Source organism: Trachemys scripta, chromosome 1 (genome assembly GCF_013100865.1).
Source record: "Trachemys scripta elegans isolate TJP31775 chromosome 1, CAS_Tse_1.0, whole genome shotgun sequence".
Classification (NCBI taxonomy): Eukaryota; Metazoa; Chordata; order Testudines; family Emydidae; genus Trachemys; species Trachemys scripta.
Genome location: NC_048298.1, coordinates 302,184,264 through 302,190,335, shown reverse-complemented (window position 1 = coordinate 302,190,335; position 6,072 = coordinate 302,184,264).

Genomic DNA, 6,072 nt, shown 5'->3' with positions numbered 1-6,072 from the left:
GGGGCTGGAACAATTTGTATAGTGGAGGTGCTGAGAGACATTGAACTAAACTATAAACCCTGTATATAATGGAAACCACTTCAAGCCAGCGGGCGAGGCAGCACCCCCAGCACCCTTGTTCCAGCACGTATGGTGGGAGAGGTCTCTTAGTATATGGTCGTACAGTGTAGGTCGTACAATGTTTAGCACAAGGGTTTCCTGATTTCGGTTCGGGCCTATAAGTGCTATTGTAATATAGACAATAAATAATATTTCTGACCTCAGACATGTGAGTGGTATTCAAATTTCTATTTCAAACTCAAAAGCAGATGCAATTCTCCCCATTGTTGGTACTTTTACATCCCTCTAAAGTTCTTTATTAAGACTTCACATGATATGTTATGTTTTAGAATACAGTGGCTAGAAGCTACTGTTTATGTGACTTGTTCTCACATAAGTGGTAAAACATTTTGCAGACAGGACAGTGGAGAAAGCATCAATTTCATCTCCTCAAATGGAGCTGTCCCCAAGACAAAGCAGCCAGACCCGTCAAGGGAAATTTGGGACTGTGGTACATCATGTTCACTGCCCCCCCATTTCACTTTATTTACACAGACATTACAGACATTTTGCCCCCCCTCCACAGAGCTTGGGACCCTGATATAATTGCCCCCCCTTATCCGTCTTCTCATCAGCCATGTAAGCAGCAGTGGAGATTATGGACCCACATACTAGGTTGAAATTAGGAGAAAATCTGCTTAAAAGGGACACGATAGTAAGAAAAATACGTATCTTCAGTCACACAAAGTACTGTGATTTCTGACTTGATTTCTTCCATGTAAGTGGGGACAGTACATCTAGAAATACTTAAAATAGACCTACCTACTAGCCAGGAGCCAGTAGAAAAAATTACCTGCCAGAAAAATGTTATTGTGAAAATGTGCCTTCAATACACATTCACTTCATTTATGTGCTTATTGAACACAGGAGAAAGCCAGTCTATAAAGTTCCTGGTGGCCTAAAAACAGAAACATCTGTTCGAGTCAGCTTGCTTGGCTGAATATAGCAGCAGGAAAGCCCAACTGATTAACTCTGTCCTCTTCCTAATGTGTTTTTGTAGTTAACAGAAATCCCTATAAAGGTCTTTTAAGGATACTGACATCATTACCACCCAGCCATAATTCTGTAAACAGAGATCCAGGAAATATCACCCTACTTACTAGTTACCAATGGTATCTAGTTTACACAATTCAAATATATTTCATCTGCCATCATCTACCTGTGAGACAAACAACCTGTATTCTAATATAGAGAGAGAGAATCAATGCATTGATGAAGGGAAGGATAAAAATGACAGTACTGGGTGGGGGAGGATGGTGGTGGGGGAGCTCTCCAACCTCACAGCCAGATCTAAGCTGTAGCAAACAGTGCAGTGGATTAAGGCAATATAATAAATATAGGAGGCACTTCACATTAGAGTTGATCCTTCTCAATGTAAATAATATTCACATCTCTTTCCCCTTCTTCTTTCTTCCATATGTATTTTCTTAAAAGGATGCTGTTGGTTTTTTTCTTAGCTTTTTCAGATAGTGTTCTTTTCCTCACATACGTTTATAATAACCCCCAAGGCTTGAACATGTGGGGTCAATGTCTCAGCAGGTGTAAACTGACGTGTCTTCACTGAAAGCAATGAAGTTACACTGATCTATGCCAGCTGAGAAGCTGGCATCATATTTGTTAACATACTGATATCCACCAAGCCAGCATTTCTACTGCACACACATAAGGGAGTGGTTTGCTGGAGCAGGACTGCAGTGCCAGGCTAATGCCACTGATCTTTTAAAAATAAAAAAATATGGTGAAGAATTTGAGGGGAAAATGTATGTGAAGAATTATATGGTCTTTACAAAAAAAGTAATGGGTCAAATTTTAGGCTCTCATTCCACGGCACTTTAAAATTAATTATTATTATTATTGACATGTTCATGGTTCCATAGTTAAGGGTGAGTTGAGTTTTGCACTGAAAGCAGGGATTTGATCACTTGATTATGTATGAAAACTAAAGAGCATCATCCCTAAAATTACAACATTTAATCTTTGAGCCAAATGAGTTTTCTGAGAAATTACAAGTAAATCTGCTAATTAGTTTATTAGTTAAAATTCATTTTAAAATTGGCCAATTGTGGAATTTAGTACCCAATGTCAAGCCCTTTGTTCCTTTGTCTGGAATTCTGAATTAACTTTGTAATAGAACACCACAGATGCTTCCGAATTCCCCTATAGTGAAATCTTGTGCATAGGCTACAAGAAGGGCGGGGGGCTTTGTGTTTTTTTTTCCTATTAGGATTACAGATAATTTTTCCTAGTTACTCTTCATAACTGAAAGTTTCTCCATCAGCAGCATCTGATGAATAATATATCTACAACAGAGAATACCCTGTAAAATTGCAGGCTTTCAAAATGGCTGATACCACCCATCATTCTCAATTAATTGGGGTCACAATTGACCCATAGTTAAGTGGCCATTTTGAGAGAGTGGTGTGTATCTTCCATTGTTCTCAAGGGGATGCAGGCCACAGGCTGCTCTTAAAAAATGGCCACTGGTTTCATGTTCATTGGAAACAATGAGAGGTGGTGGCCAGTTTCAAAGAAGGCACATTGTATTACTTCCTGCTGTTAGTGATACAATGAAGGAGGAGGAGTGGGGGGAGGGGATGAATGCATCTTTACAAAGCAGGTCAATCTAATCTGGAACCACAAACCCTAAAACATCTTAATCATAAACTGATGGTTATTGCATGGTGTCACTGAAGAGCAAAGTTAAAGGTTATCTGGGTGTCCTAATGGTGCATTTCCACACCTCAAAATGATTTGATTTATTTTCAATTTAACTTTAACTCTGAAGTTTTTGGTTTCTAACACCTGGTTTTAGAAACATTCCTATAATGTATTCTGCAAGTTAGTGTCATTTACTTTCAACCTTCATCTTGGTTTTTGTTTGGAAATTCATTGAAGGCCCAATTCTGAAATTCTTATTGATGCTTAGTAGTTCTGGACAGCTCAGGGCAACTGCACCTGTATGTCCCCTTTGTGGTCCAGCAAGGGCACCCAATCTCAGGCTTCCAGGTCCCCATTGTTACCACTTTTGGGTGGAGACCCACCTCTCTCTACGAGCCATTCCCAGGCTGCACAGTTCCCTGCCTTCACTGTGTGTTTTCCAGCCCAGACAGATTGCCCAAGGACACCTGCTGCTTTCTCTGCAGAGATGGATAACTGAAATATAAGTTACAATACAAATCTTTCTAAAAAAGCCTACTTTATTCTTAAGGTAAAAAGCATTACAGAGAAAACATTAAAAACCTACATGCCTGCTAATAAGCTTATTAATTATCATCCCATCCTAGGGGTTTCTTTGCCGTTACAAGTTCATCACAGCTTCAGCTGAGAATAACCACACAATCTTATGAGGCCTCAGTAGTCCCAATCCTCTCCTAAGGATTGGGGGCTGGCCTCCTGCGGACTAGGAGTCCCATCTGTTTGCTGGATCAGGAAAAAGGCCCTGAGTCATCTTAAACCCAGACTTTTTATCCACAAATCTTTTCTTTGTTGGTCTCTGGAGAATCCAGTTTGAGCTAGTATATGCATATCTCCCCAGGGGATGCTTCAAAGGCTGATAAGGAAGGAAGTTCATCACCTCCCAACTAGAGAAGGTACATATAGTGCAACACCATATACACAATTGTATTTTTAATACAATGTACCCAAAGGTATTAACCTTAATTAAGTAAGGTTTAGCTTAATTCAATTAAGTTTATGTTAATTCCATAAGGTTTCTTTAGGATATTGTCAGTCTGTCACAATTCTTAAACACACTGAGTTCAATGGCACCCTCAAGTGCTACTCAACATAAGGGTTGGGGAATCAGGCCCTAAATATTTGTCAAGCTTTCTTTATCAGACTGTAGGGAAACACAATTCCCCTTTAACATTCAGAAAGTGAAAAGTTCTGTGCTGAGTTGTGGTGGATCAGTTCATTGAAATACCACCGAAATTACCTTAGGCACTGGGAGAGGGACAATTTCTCCTGCTGTCACCTGCCAGAAAAATATTTTCCCCTTTTAATATTTCATATAGAGGAAGGTCCCGCCAGAGCTTGTACTCACCTGGCAGTATGAAGCTTTTTAATGTAAAGAATTTTGTTCCTTAATCAATGGCATAATACCGGTATATAAACTAATCTCATGTAAGCAAATAGAGACACAATTAGTCTCATCTCATCTTTTCCAGATCTGTCCTACCTCTATTACTCTCTCCCCTTTTGTATTCACCCTACTGTTTCAGTTCCTACAGTATTTTTTAAATCTCCTGTTAACTATTCACAGATGTTGCTTTAAATACACTGGTGGTGTGCAGAACAGAAAGAAAGTTTTAATTAAACAAATACTATTCTTGGCAAGTAAAAAGAAAAAGTAAGTGTCTTTGCTATCTTCTGGGAACTTCTATAATAAACAATAATAAATAAAATAATAATAATATAAATGTATTATTTGTACACCTTGAAGTCCCAACCAAGATCTGGGCCTCATGTGGTGCTAGTCACTGTACACGCACGCACGAGACAAATCATGCCCCCAAAAGTTTATAATTTAAACAGGTAAGGCAGACCATGGGTAAGAAAAAGGAGGAAGTATTATTATCATCCCTGAACAGAGGCATAGAGAGGTTAATGACTCAGCTGAAGTCATGCAGGAAATCAGTGGCAGAGCTAGGAACCGAATTCAGGTCTCCCAAGTCCCAGTCAAATATCAAACACAAGAACCTAAGCCTGACCTGAGGGAATGCTGAGTTTTGTCATTTCCTTCACACTTTGAGGCCCTATGTGGCAGCCACAATTCTTCAGTCCAGAGACAACAGAATGGGATGCACTTTGGAGTCTGTGAACAGTGATGCCTAATCAACTACACCAATCACTGTGGTATAACAAGAGGAATGCCCTTCCCTTAGGGGTTAAGTGCTTCAAAACTCCAGAGAGAGAGGGACTGGGTAGAAACCAAACCCCGGTCCCCCACAGCAGGGGCAGACTTATTGGAAGTCTTTTGATTCAGAACACATTTTTCAGATCAGAACAACCTATTACTCCACAGATTTTCCAATGTTTTCCCTCTGTGGACAACTGGCTAATACAAAGAGCCTCTCAGAGACCAGCTCAGTAATTCCCCCAAAGCTTTGTGAGACACCACTTCTAGAAATATTGCATTATTGGGATAGGACAAGAAAGAAACATTTATACTAATGATTTCCCATCATCCCTCCTCTAGCAGGGTTTTCTTTTGCCTCACCTTGTTAGTAGAAGTTAGAACCATGCATGGATATGTTGACTGATTGCTATTGAGATAGTGGCAGGTACAGCTTGCCCTGCATATAAGGGATGTGAGAAGGGCTCTCTGGAAACTAGGGCAGTGCAAATACTGGAGAAAATCAATTGGAGAAACAGCCAAGCTCTGCAAGGAAGTTTAGGCTGAGGTTTATGCTGTGCTATTGTTTTTGAGTTACCAATAAAACCAAGCTACCAGAAGAGGATGAATTTAAACACTCAGAATCTGTGTCCTCTTTTGAAGATGAGTTATACACTCAACCTGTCTTTTCACCAACAAAAAAAAATTACTCCTGGAAGGCCAGCTGATTTTCAAAGTCTCTATATAGAGATATCCATTTCTGTATATGAGTAGAATGGCCTTAAAATTTAAAGTTTAACAATGAACTGAATGACTTTGTCAGTAGATTAAACAATGCTAACTGCAAGATCAGATTAGAATCCAAGATGGCTAATACATGAAGTAACAGACTGAGCAAGGCATAGGAAGACAGACAGAATTTGTTTATATGCATGAGTAGGAAACTAAGGTGACAACCAGGGTTATTCAATATAGCATGAGCTCTCTGAGGGCTGCATAATAAACAAGAAAGAAACCTTTGCTGGTGGATTTTTACTAACTAGAGCTCAGAATATAAAACATTTTAATTGCAACACTTGTTTCTGTTTTATAGCATCTAAAATTGGGTACACACTAACAATGGAGAAGCTAAAGTGTGT